Source organism: Pituophis catenifer, unplaced genomic scaffold, assembly GCF_029215685.1.
Source record: "Pituophis catenifer annectens isolate HBS135680 unplaced genomic scaffold, rPitCat1.0.hap2 SCAF_5, whole genome shotgun sequence".
Taxonomy (NCBI): Eukaryota; Metazoa; Chordata; class Lepidosauria; order Squamata; family Colubridae; genus Pituophis; species Pituophis catenifer.
In genome coordinates, this window is record NW_027256885.1 from 45774374 (window position 1) to 45792611 (window position 18238).

The 18238-nt window shown below is 41.8% G+C and overlaps 1 pseudogene; it reads right to left on the bottom strand.

Moving 5' to 3' along the window:
* Window positions 1-9351: 9351 nt before the first annotated feature.
* Window positions 9352-10008, bottom strand: LOC139317671 (sesquipedalian-1-like; annotated as a pseudogene).
* Between the last annotated feature and the right edge of the window lie 8230 nt (window positions 10009-18238).

Genomic DNA, 18238 nt, shown 5'->3' on the forward strand with positions numbered 1-18238 from the left:
GACAGGCCTGGCATGGGGGAAGAGGTAGAAGTCTTGGTTCACAGCAAAGCCTCCAGTTGGATCAGCCCTTTGAAGCATTTTACCCCCTGGGTCTGTTACAATGATTTGGACACATTGCACATCCTGTTCTTTGAATAGTACCTGGGTGGGCACCTGATGGAATTTCACTTTGCTCTCCTGCTGATCAGTAATATGAATTATGATGAATCTGCCACGGTCATTGGAGATTTGAACTTGCATTTCCCTCCACATGTTTCTGTTGCAGTTCCTTAAGCATTTTTATGAGTTTAATTAGGCTGGGGAAATGCTTAACTGGGAGGGAGGCTATGAAGCTGATAAGGAAATACAGTGGTACCTTGGTACTCATCATTAATTGGTTCCGGGAGGTGTGATGAATACCAAAAATGATGAATACCAAACAATTTTTTCCCATAAAGAAGAATGTAGTGAATCACAAGGCAGCCAACACTGACAGGTTCTAGCTGGTGCATTGAGTGCCAAACAATGAGTTCCGGGACAAACATTTCACGTCAAAATGTTTCAAAGCAGCTGAGTACCAAGACTTACCACTGTAAATATTTCATATCCCTTTTTTCTACAAGTAATTTCCATCAGATTCCTTCCCCTCTTCCTAGCCCATACATTCTGTGATTTTTTAGCCCTCCAGATGTTGAAGTCAACTCCTTGGGTCTAGCCCAGAGTTCCCCAATGCTTTGTAGACCAGTGGCGGGGGGGGGGGATGGTTCAGCACGAGCGGCGAGCAAGCATACTCACATGCACAGCTCTATTTGCATGAGCTGCGGGCATGCAGGCCTGCTGTGCAGGCCTGCCTGCCACTTCCACGCACCAGTTCCGAACAGCTCAAGGCCCAGGGGTTGGGGACCACTGGTGTAGCCATTAACAGCTGTACATCACCTGGAGAACTATTTGTCACTCACATTTGTGAGTGTTCATGTTTCATTGGAAACCTGGCGGAAGTAGGAAAGGAAAATGAAGCACTATATTCTGGAAGTTAAAACAAGGAGTAAAAGATAAATATACTAGGATTATAATTATACATATTATACTGGGATTATTTTGGGAACCCAATTCTCTATTCTCTTTGTTGCCAACTGAAACACACACACACCCCACTAAATTTTCATTCTGGTATTACACATATATTGGCTTAATTTTAAATAAAGTACAGTAGTGTATGCTAGGCTTTTGGTTTTATTCTTTTTTGTTATGTTTAAGAATCTGGACAGAAAATCTTGAGATTTGAGATTTTCTTTTTTTTTTTTTTTTTATTGCAAAAGTTTTACAATTACATTTTCACCCCTTTTTTCACCCTCCCACCTCCCTCCCCAAACTTCCCATCCTCCCTAACCCTCCCTAACCCTCCCCCCCCAGACTTCCCTATTACATACTAATAACACTAATATATAAACCTGAACCCATCCCTCCCCCTATATAATTTTTCCTCTTTGTCTCTTTACATTAAAATATTTCTAATACATTATTTTCAAATAAAAGCTATTTGATACTTTCTAGTTTGGTATTTGTTCTGAACATATTCTATCCACCTTTTCCATTCCCATTCATAAGTCTCTTGTGAACAATCTTTTAAATACGCTGAAATCTTCGCCATCTCTGCAAAACTGGCCATCTTCAAAGTCCATTCCTCGATAGTAGGCAAAGCTTCATTCTTCCAATATTTACCTATCAACAATCTTGCTGCTGTTATCATATACAATATTAGTTTTATTTCACCCCGTGTAAAACCCTTAACTATACCCAATAAAAACAATTGTGGAGAAAATTGAATTTTTTTCTTCAAAACATTCTGCATGACCCACCAAATTTTTATCCAAAAAGCCTTAACTTTCCTACAGGTCCACCATACATGATAATACGTAGCATCCAAACATTCGCATCTCCAACATTTTGGCTGAACATTAGGGTACATACATGACAACTTTTTAGGATCCAAATGCCATCTATAAAACATTTTATAAAAATTTTCCCTCAAATTCTGCGACTGTGTGAACTTAACATTCTGAACCCAAATTTTTTCCCATGTTTCCAACATCACTGGTTCTTCAAAATTTTGTGCCCACTTAATCATACAATCTTTAACTAATTCAGTTTCTGAGTCCCTTTCTAACAAAACATTATAAAGCCTTTTAATATGCATTGGACCTTTCTCTCTTATATGTCTAACTAATTCTTCCTCATGCAGTATAATACCAGTTTTTTGGTCCTCTTTCCATCTCAATTGTAATTGATTATATTGTAACCAGGTTAAATTAATCCCTTCGTCCAACAGTGTCTGCAATGTCTTCAGCTGCCATCTGCCCGCATCTGTAAAAAGAACCTCTTTGTATAAAAACCCCCCGAGTGACATTATATTTGTATTCCACAAGGTATGACCAAGATCCAGCCATAGCGGTATTTTATAATCCCATTTGAGTCGGTGCTTCTTCCAAACTCTCATCAAAGAATCCCTGAGTATATGACTTTTAAATACTTTGTCAACTTTATCATCATAAAATAAGTAAGCATGCCATCCAAATTCAAGATCAAAACTTTCTGCATTCAATATTCCAGCCTTTTTATTTCCAAACCAATCACTTGTTAAAGTTAAAGCTGCTGCATCATAATATAACTGTAGGTTTGGGAGTTTAAGGCCTCCTCTTTCTGGAACATCTTGCATAATTTTCAATTTCACTCTCGGCTTTTTCTCGTTCCAGACAAACTTATTCACACCAGACTGCCAGACTTTCAGTTGTTTATCACTTTTAAGCACCGGAATCATTTGAAACAAAAACAGAAATCTTGGCAAAATATTCATCTTAACTGCTGCTATTCTTCCAAGTAAAGACAGTTGCAGCTTTTTCCAAGTCTCCATGTCTTTCTGAACCTCTCGCCACAACACCTCATAATTATTTTGAAACAATTTCATGTTTGATTCTGCAACCTGAACTCCAAGATATTTTACCTTAGGTACAATTTCAAAACCTGCCCTCCTTTCAAGCTCATGTTTACGATCTTGTGTCATATTCTTAACTATCATTTTAGTCTTTTTTGAATTCAGTTTAAAACCTGAAACTCTACCATAGTCTTGTATAATGTCGTTCATCAGGATTGTTGATTCCATTGGTTGTGATAGGGTAACAACCAGATCATCTGCAAATGCCTTTATTCTATAATCCTCTTGCCTTATCACTATGCCTTTCAATATTTTTGAGTCCCGTATTGTATTTAGCAAGACTTCCAATGTTAAAATAAATAAAAGTGGGGACAACGGACATCCCTGTCTTGTTCCTTTTTCAATTTTAAACTCTGTCGTCAAACTTCCATTAATAATAATCTGTGCTTTTTGCTCTTGATAAATTGCTGAGATCGCCTGTATAAATTGGTCCCCAAAGCCCATCTTTTTTAAAGTCTTTAGTAGAAAGTTCCAATCCACTCTATCAAAGGCCTTCTCCGCATCCAAAAAAACCAGCACTGCAGAAATCTGTTTATTCTTATCAAGATATTCCAATAAGTCTATTACTTGCCTTACATTGTCCTTCATGTATCTGCCCTCAATAAATCCCGCTTGGTCCTCATGAATCACTTTTTGGATTACTGGCATCAACCTGTTGGCTAATACCTTCGCATAAATTTTATAATCTGTGTTCAAAAGAGATATTGGTCTGTAGTTCTCTGGTTTTTTAGGACCAACTTGTTCCTTTGGTATCAAAGATATATAAGCAGTTGTCCAAGATGGGGGTATTTTACCCCCTTGTTGAATATTGCAAAATAAATCTCTAAGTTGTCCCACCATTTCAGCTTGTAAAGTTTTGTAATACACTGCAGTCAAACCATCCGTACCAGGAGCTTTGGCTGTTTTTAGCTGCTTGATTGCTGCTATTATCTCCTCCTCTGTTATGGGATAATTCATTCTTTCCTTTTGTTGATCAGTAATTTTTGTAACTCTCTTATCCTTTAAATATTTTTCTATAAGTCCATTCTGCACCTCTTCTTTAGCATATAATTTAGTATAATAATCCACAAAAGCTTCTTTAATTAATTTTTGTTGAAAAATTTCTTTCCCTCCAATGTCAATACTATCAATAGTCCGTATACTTTGTTTTTTCCTCAGTATGTAAGCCAACCATCTGCCCGGTTTGTTAGCATTGCAAAATGTATTATGCTTCGCGTATTGTAAACTTGTTGCAACTTGTTCCGCCATAAGCATTTGAAATTGGTCTTTCAAAAGTTTTATAGCACTTCGTATTCTTTCATCTGTTGGGTTTTTAATAAGTAACTGTTCTTTATTCTTTATTTCCATTTCCAACTCAGATCTTTTCTTTTGTCGGAACAGTCTATGTTTAGAATTCATGTAGATAAGTACCCCTCTCATATAAGCTTTACTTGCGTCCCAAACAATTTCAATTGGGGTACCTTTGTTCAAATTTATTTCAAAAAATTCTTTCAAATGCTTTTTAAGTTCTATTGTATTTTTTTCATATCTAAACAAGTTCTCATTTAATCTCCAAGAACGTCTCTCAACCTTATCCATCTCGATTTCTATCCATACAGGGCTATGGTCAGTCAAAGTTCTTGGAAAAATCTTTGTTCTTTTTGTCTTAACAAGTAGATCATTTGACAACAGGATAAAATCAATCCTAGAAAAAGATCTATGTCTATCGGAAAAGAAAGTGTAATCCAATTCATTTGGATTATGTATTCTCCAAACATCTTTTAGTTCCATATCTTCTTTCATATCAAAAAAGGTCTGCGGTAGTCTAATTCTAGACTTTGCCAAGCTCTTTTTGTCTAATTTAGAATCAATTACTCCATTCCAATCTCCCATAAGTAAAATAGATCTATAGTCCCATTGCAATATTTTAGTATGTAACATCTTGTAAAAATAATCCTGTTGTTGGTTGGGAGCATAAATTCCAATCAAAAGAATTTGACCATTTGCTGTGAGCAATTCAATTGCTACAAACCTACCATCTTGATCTACTTCTATAACTTTTGCTGTTAATTTTTTATTTACATAAATAACCACACCATTCTTTTTCTGCGAAGTTGAAGATATATAATGTGCTCCTAATTTTGAGTTTATCAAATATTTTTGATCTTGAGTTGTAATATGCGTTTCTTGTAAACATATTATATCATTATTAAATTGTTTCAAATATGTAAATAATTTCTTCCTTTTCTGTGCTGAATTCAACCCATTAACATTCCAAGATAGACACTTAAAGGTCATCAGCCTGTTTCTGGAGCGCAGAGCAAAATATTTGAAGTTCATCCAAGAGCTTCGATCTTGCTCCTCCCATAGCTCCACTCTCTTGTGGGGTACTCTTAGCTGCCTTCTTGTCTTGTCTTTCCTGTTGTTGTTGTTGCTTTTGTTTAAGTAACTTGGATTGAGCTCTAGTTATACGTTGATCTTTAACTTCAGTCAACTGAATCAAATCCAAAATTGGAGAAGAATCCAACAAGGGCTCACTCAGAAAACCTCCTTCTGCACCTTGCACATTTTCTAATTCCTGCTTAGACTGTTCTTCCAGTTGCCTCTCTTCACTCTCCTTAATCTCCAAAACTGTAGATGTACGTGGAGATGGTGTTCTTTCCTTAAGAATAGTACTATAAAAATGTTGTGCCTTCTCCACGGTATTCAACCGATATCCTTCTCCCTTATATCTAAAAATTATCCCAGCTGGTGCATCCCACCGGAAGGGTATCTGTAAATCTTTCAATTCCTTAACAAGAAAACCAAATTCTTTTCTAGCTTTCAGCATTTTAGGAGGTAATTCTTTAAAAATTACAAGTCGTGAGCCCCCCACTTGTACAGAGGTGTGAAAAGATTTTTGGAGGATTTCATTTCTAATTTCTCTCTCAGTAAAGTATATGACCACATCTCTAGGCAGTTGTCTTTGTCTGGCCACCCAGGAGTTCACTCTGTAAATTTTATCTATTTTATGAAATACCAAATCAGGATTAACTTGTAAAATCTTAGCCAGGGCTTCAGAGCAAATTTGTCTCAAATCCTGTCTCTCCTCCTCTCGAATTCCCCGAAGCCGTATGGCAAATTCCATCGCCCGGAATTGTATCATGACAATCTCATCTTCAATTCTCTGCATTTTATTGTCAACTTCATCAATTTTATAGTCATTGTCTTTCATCCTAACATTAACTTCTAATTTGAATTCTTCAACTTTAAAATCAACTTTCCCAATAAAATTTGCCAGGCCAGACGCCACTTCTGATATTTTTTTGGTCACCATATTTTGATTCTGTTTCACCATATCTTTAACTTCATTAATTTCCTGCAGAAATTCCTCATGTGATTTTTGAAGTTTATAATCTATTTCCTGTTGAGATTCTTGAAATTTGTCATCCAAAGTTTTAGAAATAAATTCTTTTAAATCTCCCACATCAAATTCTTTTTTCTGAGTTTGTAGCTGTTGAACAGGGGGAAGTTGCGTTTGATGTTTGTGTGTGGGGGATCCCCCCCCTGATGCCTTCCCTTCCTGCTTCTTTGAAGCCATCGTGCCACGTAAGCTAGTTTTTCTGAAGAGGGAAGTTCTTTTTCCTTTCCCTCTTCCACAGAAACTTCTAAAAAAGTCCCCCAGATTTAATCAAGTAAAACTGAAGTAAAGCAAAGTCAAATTTTAGCAAAAAAAAAATTTTTTTTTTTCTTTAGGTAGAACAACTTTGTAGCAACTTTTCAACTTTGTAGCAAAGCAGGGAGGCTTCGCAAATCCACTTTCACTAGCTCGTTAACTCAAATGCTGGACACCATATTTTTTCAAATCACTTTCACTCGCTCACTTTCTCTTTGATTTAAAAAGTCAATAAAGCACTAATACTTGCAATTTTCAGGTTTCTGGATTCAAGTTGATATTTCCGCTATTTGTTAGAATTAGTTCCTCTCACTTTAAAAGTTTGCTGCTATCGGCTTGTTCTGCTGAAGGCAGAATCGTCCCACGCCGCCCGGAGTCTCCGCAGGTTGGAAGGGAGCCGCTCCTGTTTTCACCCCCAGAAGCAATTCCCTGGGAGGGTTACAGGGGCTCAACCTGTACCCTGCTGTCTCTGCTCCTGCAATCTTCAAGATTTCGGAGTTTTCGAGCCGCTCCTCGTTCGCGGGGCGGCTCTACAGGCGGCGGGGCTGGCGGTCTTTAAAAAATCACCGCCGTCGCCGAAGCTCGCAAACCGGAAGTCCCTGAGATTTGAGATTTTCTTCAGAATAAGTAGTATGCAACATCTCATCTCTGCTGTCTGTCAAGAGTTTCCTGCAGAAGGGAAGCAGGTATTCCCAGGGTGCACTTCCTCCATTGGCTCCCCAAAGTAAGAACATCCTCCAGACTCAATTTGCTACTACTGGGAGATCATGTTGAGAATCGCTGCCCAATGATTCTATGCAGAATCAGACTTCAGAAAAGGTGTGGACTCTTGAAAGAGTTGTCTGAAGTAAGGGTTGTTGTTTTTTTTCTGAAGCTGAGCTAAATAAAGGTAGAACATCACAGATGATGCAACTTGTAGTAAAGCTTGAGGGAATCCTTAAGAAATGATACGTATAAAACTTTCCACTCAAAGTGGGAGAAAAAGATACAGTATTTTTTGGAGTATAAGATGCACTTCCCCCCCCCTCCCAAAAGTGGGTGGAAATGTCTGTGCGTCTTATAGAGTGAATATTGCGGCGGGGGAGGGATGTTGGTGTGGTGCCAAACAGCTGTTCTAGGCAGCGTGGACCGCCGCTGCCTATTGCCACCGCTGCTGTCTGTTCGCTGCGGCCTGATCGCAGCGATCGGGCAGCGGCGGCAAATGGGACATGGCAGCGGCAGCAGCAAACGGGTTGGTGGCAGCAAACGGGCCGCAGCGAGCGGGCAGATTTTTTTTTTCTTGTTCTCTAAAGCTAATGTGCATCTTATAGTCCAGAGCGTCTTGGGAAACACCATCACCCGTGGTTTATCTACAGTGGTATTTGATAGCAGGCCAGATAAGATCCTCTAACCTAGATACTGCTGACCTCAGCTAATAGCCCTGGTGGCACAGTGGTTAGAATCCAGTATTGCAGGCTAACTCTGCCCACAGCCAGGAGTTTGATCCTGATCGGCTCAAGGTTGACTCGGCCTTCCAAGGTTGATAAAATGAGAACCCAGATTGTTGAGGGCAATAAGCTGACATTTGTAAACCCTCCCAGTCCCAGAGTAGGTTGTAAAAGCACTATGGGGTGATATATGTCTTAAGCGCTATTGCTAATACTTGTTTAATTAGCATATCTGCACCCCAGTGGCTATCCTGGCTAGAAGTTGTCCGTTGTAACCCCAGCTGTTTAGATAGTATCAGACAGCAGAAACCAGTTTAGACAGCATTTTTTCAAAACTGGATTCCATGTTTTATTCTAAATATGCACTTGGGAATCTGTGGTTATCTTTGTTAGTAATAGGCCCCTGCTGTCTAGTATAGATCAGGCTGCAGTATTTGAGGATCCCAATCCTGCCTAGCTGGAAAACAGTATTTTGAGTCTTCTTGGAAAAGATCCTAGGGGGGGAACCACTCTTTCATTCTGGATAGGTGATTTTGTTCACTAGACCTTGGTGTAATCAAAACTCACAATAAGAAACCCACAAATGTTCCTTTCCTAAGAGTGTTTGATCTTCCTGAATGCTGCTGCATTTCTGTAAAAAAAAAAGGCTCCCAATTTTATCCAAAGACACATTTATTAAAAGCGTTTAAAGAAGAACCAATATTTTGAAACAAAAATGATCTTTTTCACCAATACCGACTCCATTGAAACTTTACAGTAGTGGCCAAAATTGTGGAAACCTTTTGGGGAAAGTATTTTTGAGGTTTGATGGCTAATAACACCACTTTTTTGGGGGGAGTTTCAAGATAATCATATTCCACTGCTGGAATGGCCTGGGAATAGCGCAGACCTTAACCCAATTGAAAATCTATGGAGCCGACTAAAGAAACTTGTTAGTCAGAAGCAACCCAGCAATAAAATCCAATTAATAGAAGCAATCATTTGATCAATCTTGGTTTCACATAACAGCTGCAGAACTAAAAGACTTGGTTCACTCCATGGGAAGACGTTGTAAGGCCATAATTCATGCTAAAGGTTACCCAACTAAGTATTAACTGATGTGATAATTTTTGTATATGTCGTTTTTTCTATGGTGATAATTTTTTCTACATGTTTCACTTTTCTTCTTTATACTGTAACTGCTATTCTAATAGCAAATCCTTCATAAAAGTTATTGCATTACATTCTTGATTAAATTATCTTTCCACAATTTTGGCCACTACTGTAGGTGCCTCCAAATTCATCAGTCACAGCCAAATGTTTGGGGATTGCTGGTTGTCCTATTTAAAATGCATCAAACTCTCCCTTTCTGGGACATGCTTCCCCTTTCCCTGCTGCCACTGTTTCCTAGCCCTTTTGACATCCTTCCCAAATTCCTGATGGAGGCAAGCGAAATTCATGTGGGAGAATCTTCTTTGTTCTACCGGTTTCGGAGGCGGCGGGGCAAGGTCTGTTGCCTTGTAGTTTGCTTCTTCCTTAGAGTACTGTTGGCTCTTCAACCCGTGAAATTGGCCTAACTTGGTAACCAACGCTCGGAGGTACTCGAATCCCGCTGTGCTCACAGCTCACACCCAGTCTTCCATGGTCTCTTGATCCTCAACTGCCATCTTATAGGACTGGTCAGGCAAGTCATCAGGGTAGCAGATTTTAAAAGTATGATGCTCCGAGGATTCCTGCAACTCCACTATGCAGCCTTCTAACACAATGAGCTGACAAGAAGCCCGGACTCCAGACTGTTCCCGGCAGATAAGATTTCCTCGGAACTCGCATCAGCAGCGCTGATGGGAAGCAGTGCGGTTATTCTTGTAAAAGACGCCCTGCTGGTCTGGGGGCTGATCCAGGTGGGAAGAGGTAAGAATGCTGGTGATGTGAAGTTTGGTGGCAGATTGGCTCTGAAACTGGAGAGAAAATAATAGAAAACAGGAATGAGGGAACATACAAGAGGAAGATGAAGGAGCTAAAAGAGGAACTGAGCTGAGCACTTTTCCTTAAACCGGGTTTCCAAATGTGTGGGATTATTTCTCCCAGCAGACTGGGCAATTTATAGTTCACTAGCAAATGATGTTTAAATCATGCTTAAAGAGCTATGGTGGTGGAGTGATTAAAATGCAGCAGTATTGCAAGCTACTTCTACCGACTGCCAGCAGTTCGATTCTCACCAGCTCAAAGTTGACTCAGCCTTCCAGCCTGTCTAGTGGTTTTTAGGCACTACAGAGAAGTTCCTCCTCTTTGGCCATCATGGTCATCATGGCCATGTTCTGCTCTGTGACGAAATGGGGTTGAGGGGTACCCCGGACCGTGAACCAGCTCATGAGTAAACACACTGAGACTGAAATAATTCTGACAGAGGCGTCTTGTGTAAAAATATAATTTACTTTAAAACATTTAAAAAGCACTATGTCTTTAAGAAAACACATTAAAAAAAAAAGTCTTATCTGGGTATGTGAAGCAAGGCTATCTCCCTAGATCCCTCTCCACAATACCGAAACAGTTCACAAAAGAATAAAGCTAGCATGAAGGTAAGCAGCTTCGGCGTCGATACATCATCAAGGCCATCATGGTGGGAGCAGCACGAGCTTCACAGCTGAAAGTCACCTGAAGTAAATTTAATTTAATTTAATTTAATTTCAAATTTATATACCGCCCTTCTCCCTGAGGACTCAGGGCGGTGTACAGCCAAGATAAGAAACATAGAATACAAATATTAAAACATTTAAAAAAATATATATAAAATTTGGCCCAAAAAATTAAAAATCGCAGACTAATTAAAGGATTTAAAAATTTTAAAAATTTCTTCTTAAGCCAACCCGGCTTGCTGAAAAAGATAGGTTTTCAGGGAACGACGGAAGGCATTGAGGTCCTGGATTCTTCTTATCTCCGGGGGCAACTGATTCCAGAGGGTGGGAGCCCCCACAGAGAAAGCCCTCCCCCTGGGGGCCACCAGCCTACATTGTTTGGCTGATGGCACCCTGAGGAGGCCCTCTCTGTGGGAGCGCACGGGTCGATGGGAGGTCATCGGTAGCAGCAGGCGGTCTCGGAGATAGCTAGGCCCTATGCCATGGAGCGCTTTAAAGGTGATAACCAACACCTTGAAGCGCACCCGGAAGACCACCGGGAGCCAGTGCAGCTCGCGCAGGAGTGGTGTTACATGGGAGCGCCATGTTGCTCCCATCACTACCCGCGCTGCTGCATTCTGGACCAGCTGGAGCCTCCGGGTGCTCTTCAAGGGGAGCCCCATGTAGAGAGCATTACAGTAGTCAAGGCAAGAGGTGACGAGGGCGTGAGTGACTGTGCACAGGGAATCCCGATCAAGAAAGGGCCGCAACTGGCGAATCAGGCGAACCTGATAAAAGGTCCCCCTGGTAACAGCCGTCAGATGTTCCTCCAAAGACAGCTGCCTATCCAGGAGGACTCCCAGATTGCGAGCCCTTTCAGTGGGGGCCAAAGACTCGCCCCCAATAGTCAGTGATGGAGTCAAACAGTTCAAACAGCAAACATTGCTTGAAGCTTGTGGGAGGAAGAAAGTCCAGCAACAGCAGTCCCGATGATAGCTTGCGTGCTACAAAACAGCAAAAGGCAAGCATCCGTGGGAGTCTGTAACGACGTCTGGAGTCCTTATCTGCATTCTTCTCCCATCTGCGGCGTTGCACCAAGCTTCCTGCAGGAGCAGTGCATTTTAGGCCTAGAAGACTAGGCCCAAGTAGCAAGCGAAAGGTCCTTGCTTATATAGGGAGTTAACCTGCAATTAACTAGGGCGGGGAAGGCTTGCAGGTAATTGCCAACAGCAGATGGCTTGATTAAAAACCATACTGTTTGTGAGTAGGCAGATAGCCACAGCAATCCTGGAAACACTCGTGACAATCCCCTTCTCTGCAGCTATTTGACTGGTTAACAAACATACATTCTTCATTGGGTACATATATACATCAATGGTAAGTACATTCACATAGCCATCGACATTTTTCCCAGAAGATAGAGGTGTTGGTCACGGGGCAGCGGTTTGGTAAACACGTCCGCTACCTGTTCCTTGGTTTCACAATACACAGTCTTAATGAAACCTGTTTTCACCAATTGCCTCACATGTTTGTTTTGTATATCAATATGGCGCGATCTCTGGCCTACACCATCGGCTTCCGATATGTTAATGGCAGCCATGTTATCCTCATAGACTTTTATAGGTTGCATGGGCTGCCTCCATAAGCTTACCAGAAGATCGTCAAACCAAACTAGGTTATTGGAAGCTTTGGACAAACTGACATACTCAGCTTCCGCTGTGGAGGTTGCAATTAACTCCTGCTTCCCAGAGTACCAATACACGGGGCTACAATTTAGGTATACAATATACCCCGAGGTACTTTTTCTAGATCTAACATCCCCTGCCCAATCGGCATCCGAAAAACAACTCAATCTTAATTCTCTAGTTGCTTCTGGTTCCAATAACAATGAATAGTTCACAGTACCTTTTAAATATCTCAGGAGTCGTTTGATTCCACTCCAATGGTACTGTGTGGGATGCTCAGAATGTCTAGATAACACATTTACACTTAGACTGATGTCCGGTCTAGTCCAATTTGCAATGTACAACAACGACCCAATCACGGACTTGTAAAGGGTCTTATCCTCAAACTCCGTGCTCTCAGTGTACATATTCTTAAGGAAGTCTGTTGCCATAGGGGTATCGCATGGCTTCGCCTCTACCATGCTACACTTTTTAAGCAATTCCTGAATCTTATCTTCCTGAGAGAGCCGAAACCCCTTCTCGGTTTTTACGAATTGCACCCCTAAAAATCTGCTAATGTGACCTAATGGTTTTAGGGCGAAACTCTTACTTAGGTCCTCAGAGAACTTCTTATACCTGTTCTCTGATCTGCAAATATATAGTATGTCGTCAACGTACAACAGTACTGTTTCCCTAATGCCCTGATCTTCCTTGACAAAAACACACTCGTCAGCCGACGATGGTAAAAAGCCCATCTCAATCAGGCTTTTTGTGAGACACTCGTACCATCGTTTACCAGATTGTTTTAAGCCGTATAGGCTCTTGTTCAACAACCACACATCATCTTCCCGATGGCTTACTCCCTGAGGAATCCTCACGTACAGCTCTTTGTCTAACTGGGCGTGCAGGTACGCGGTCTGAATATCGAACTGATATACATGTTCGCCTCGCATGGTAGCGATGGTGAGAGCTGTTCTCACGCTCTCAGGGCGCACCGTGGGCGAGAAGGTGTCCTCATAATCGTCAGGGAATCTCTGCGAAAATCCCTGCGCCACTAGTCTCGCCTTATAGATAAAGCCCCCACCTTCAATGGGCTTTTGCTTGAAAAGCCATCTGGTGCCGATCACCCTCTTGTCCTTGGGCAATCTTGTTGGCATGAATACATCGAGCCTTCTCAGGCTATCTAATTCTGTATCCATAGCGGCCAGCCACTTCTGCCGTTCATGGTCAGGTAAGGCCAACACATCCTCATATCTCTGAGGGGTGGCCAAAACCTGGTCGACTGAGGTAACAAAGTCATCGTACCTCTTAGGCTTATTGCCCCTGGTAACCCTAACTGGTCTGCCTTTAGGAGAGTCACTCACATCAGAGTCGTCCGATGAGTCATCTACCTCGTGACTATCACTATGCGTCTCAGAAGCTGGGTGCCTATCCTTCTTGGCTACCCCCATCTTACGCTTCAATACCCCTTTCAAGGGTGCCTGGGATGCACGCTTCCCAGAACCAGATGTATCCCTATCCTCAGATAGGTTTCCCGATACATCCTCCGCTCGCCTATGACAACTACGGGAAGGGTTCCGAGTAAGAATCTCATTGGCATGGATCTTACTCCAATTGGCCCCTTCGTGAAAGGTGGCAGACCTTGATATCATTAGTTTCCCGTTAGGGTAGGCAAACCTAAATGCCTTGGAGCCCTGCTCATAACCAACAAATCTCAGTTTAACAGAGATTGGGTCTCCCTTTCTCCTGAGCTCCTTCGGGACATGAACATCAGCCATCACCCCGAAAACATGGAGGTGTGCCAAGCTAGGCTTATGGCCGTATAGCACCTCGTATGGGGTCTCCTGCACCACACTAGACCACACACGGTTCAGGGTGTAATTCGCGTATCTAACTGCTTCTACCCAATACGCGAAGTTTAATTCGGAATCCTCTAGGGCGCACCGCATCATAGTTTGTAATACGTCGCTGCGCTGTTCTGCAACGCGATTTTGAAACTTAGAGTAAGGTGCGGTGCGTAAGTGGACTATGCCCTTACTCCTTGACCAGTTGGAGAACTGCCTGGAATTAAATTCAGTCCCCCTGTCAGTTAAGATCTTCTTAACCCTGACCTGGTGCTGGTTCTGGACTAAGTTACAAAATTCCTTAAACTTAGTCAACGTTTCACTCTTGGACATTAGGGGAAAAACGAATCCAAATCTGCTATGGTCGTCTACTATGGTAAGAAAGTACCATCTCTTACCCACGGAAGGTGCGAATGGACCCACCAAATCCATGTGGACGAGCTGAAACGGGTGTTCAGAGTACCTCTGAGACTTCTCGGGCGCAGATTTCGCCTTCAACTTTGCACTCCTACAAATTGAACAGTCTAGGAATGTGTTACAGTCATTGATCTTGGTTCCCCTTGAGTGTTCGGTTACCTTCTTCACTATAGGAAAACTCACATGACCTAGCCTGCGATGCATCAAGTGAGCACATTCATTGTGCAACGGCTCACCTATAGCAATTGCATTAGCATTTTCAGGTTCCCTATTATCTGACTCTAAGTTAAAATTTAAAAACTTTTTATTAACTTTACATTTGTCTTTACAAGGCTTCCTCTGGTGAAAGTCTTGATCCTCATCACCTAGTTCTAACTGTGATTCATTGTTACTACCAAATGAGATAGCATAATTGCTATCACTGCAGGACTCCGCATTCGTATTGGGGGAATAATAAGGCAAGCCACCTATCTTCAAAACCTCCCCAATCACACATTTGTTGTTTTTGATCACAGCTGTTCCTCCTGAGAACAGAATCTCCATTCTAGGGTTCTCACATATCCTCATCAGGTTTAGCAGATTATGATCTATCTCTGGTACATACAATGCTCCGTGAATCTCCCCTATCCCAGGGATATAAACATCTCCAATGCCAACAACATTCACCTTTTTACCGTTTGCAACTTTGACCATGGATTGATGCCTTCTCATATTAACAATCTTCGGTCACTGACAACATGGTTGCTGGCTCCACTGTCCATTAACCATAGTTGCTCTCGCTGTTCCCTTGTAAGCTCTGACTCAGTAGTTTCCACTATACCTACAGAGCTATCATTAAACCTGGGATTGTTCCCTTTGTTGCGTCTATTTGGCTTTTTACCCCTTCTGTGGTTAGGAACATCTATACTTGACTTTCTACCAGGAGGCAATGGCCTCCTTTTACATTTATTATCAGAAGGTGCCTTTGAACATGCCCTAGCATTCACATTTTGTGGGCAATCCCTTCTATAATGTTCTCTTGAACCACAATTGAAGCATTCTCCGATAGTATATGCTCTATCTGAACTATCGGGCCTTCTTAAAGGTTTTTCCTTTTTGTGAAAAGCCGCCCTGCATTTTCGCAAGTTATCTTCAGCAATCAGTCTGCCAGATAACACTTCTAAAGATAAGTTATTACAACTAACATTATCCAATTGCGATATAAAATTATCCCAGCTGGGATCAAGGGAATTGAGTATAACAGTAATGAGGGTTTGTTCAGACACTGTTTCCCCCCTCAACATCAATTCCTGCCTTAACCTGTTTAACTCACATAAGTGTTCATTAATATCTACTCCCGCCCTCAACCTTGCGGAATAGAACTCCCTATAAACTCTGTTTGTAACATGGGAGCTTTTTGAACAAAATAGCTTATGGAGTTTCACCCAAACTTCTGTTACGGTCAGGTTACTAGGTAAACTGGGATATAGTGCAGGGTCAATGGACATCAATAAAATACAAAAGGCCTTATGGTGTAAAATATCAACTTCTAAGGACCATGGTCTAGGTGGGGGTTTTAACAGCAACGATAAAACATTTTCTTTCATTAAAATTACTTGAATACTTTTAACCCATTCCTTAAAATTTCCTCCACCCACACTTAAACTTTTAAAATTAGGGGGAAGGACCTGTACATTATTAAACATGGAAATAGACATTAATTGATGTTCAAAATGTGGTCCGTCCTGGAATGGGCAATAAGGCATTGGAATGGAAGCACACAGCACAGTGTCTTCCATCAGGCATTCTGACGATCGTTCCTCCCCAATGGGAGGGATTAAAACTTCAGGTTGTGCGGATGCAAAACTCATCCTGGCTTGATCACAAAAACTCGAGGGTCCTCTCTGGTGCACATCCCTAGGAATTTTTGGACGTGCTCCCAAATTCCTATCTTCAGTTGAGGTAGCCTCCGGAACCGTCCTGGATGTCGATGTCGTCACGGATGGATATATCCCACTCGTGGCGTGCGCTGAATTAGTCGCAGACATCAGGGGGGCTTTGGGATGCGCAGCTCCTATTTGTTGAGCCGATGGTGCCTGCAAACCATCGCCTAAAATGGTTGCCAAAGTCTCTATCACACTTGCAACCTTACGCTCAACATGAGAGTCTCTTAAACTTTTAGCAGAAGTCACTGATGTCATCAAGGGAGCTAAAGTCTTTATGGCCTGATCTATGATGGCTTCAACAGCAGGTGGCGCAATATCAACTTGGCCATGCTGGTTTAACAAAGAAGCAGGAACATTCGAATCAGGCAGTCTGTTATCCCCCATTCTCCACTTATGGTCTGAGGTGGGGGTTTTAGGAAAAGATTGAAAGTCTCTTACCGATCCGGTGTTTTGTAGGACTTCGATCTTCTTTCCTTTCACGGCTGAATTCTTTAATAATTCACTAGAATCAGCAGTCGGGTTCTGACTTACTGTGGGCAAACCTAAAAACTGAAGGATTGCCTTCCTAAACTCATCATCCACCTCTGTATTTGTTTTCAAGACCTGAAGTGGCGTTCTTCCAGTCTCTACTTCTATAGGTGATGATGGTTTACTCACTATTTTAGGCCCTTCAGAAGTTGAGGCCTCTGCTCCAAAACTTATAGCTCCACTATTCTCTAAGTCAATTAGAGTTTGGGGTTTTTCAGCCAAAACATTTTTGGCCTGAGCCCCAGACAGTCCAGTTTGTGACTTCATACTTTGGCTGCTGCTGCTGCCCTAGTCAACATCTATTCAACTGCAGACATTCCAGTCTAGCGTGTTACCACATGAGCGTAAGTTCGTTAAACCATCCTCTGCTACCAACTGTGACGAAATGGGGTTGAGGGGTACCCCGGACCGTGAACCAGCTCATGAGTAAACACACTGAGAATGAAATAATTCTGACAGAGGCATCTTGTGTAAAAATATAATTTACTTTAAAACATTTAAAAAGCACTATGTCTTTAAGAAAACACATTAAAAACAAAGTCTTATCTGGGTATGTGAAGCAAGGCTATCTCCCTAGATCCCTCTCCACAATACCGAAACAGTTCACAAAAGAATAAAGCTAGCATGAAGGTAAGCAGCTTCGGCGTCGATACATCATCAAGGCCATCATGGTGGGAGCAGCACGAGCTTCACAGCTGAAAGTCACCTGAAGTAAAAACAGTTCAAACAGCAAACATTGCTTGAAGCTTGTGGGAGGAAGAAAGTCCAGCAACAGCAGTCCCGATGATAGCTTGCGTGCTACAAAACAGCAAAAGGCAAGCATCCGTGGGAGTCTGTAACGACGTCTGGAGTCCTTATCTGCATTCTTCTCCCATCTGCAGCGTTGCACCAAGCTTCCTGCAGGAGCAGTGCATTTTAGGCCTAGAAGACTAGGCCCAAGTAGCAAGCGAAAGGTCCTTGCTTATATAGGGAGTTAACCTGCAATTAACTAGGGCGGGGAAGGCTTGCAGGTAATTGCCAACAGCAGATGGCTTGATTAAAAACCATACTGTTTGTGAGTAGGCAGATAGCCACAGCAATCCTGGAAACACTCGTGACATGCTCCCACCTTCCTCACACCTGTTGGAGGTGTGAGTCCAAGAGCACTAATATTTTTAGTGCCTCATGACCTACTAAACACAAGTGGGGAGAGGGATGTAGCTACAGTGGTGTTTCTCAACCTTAGCAACTTTGG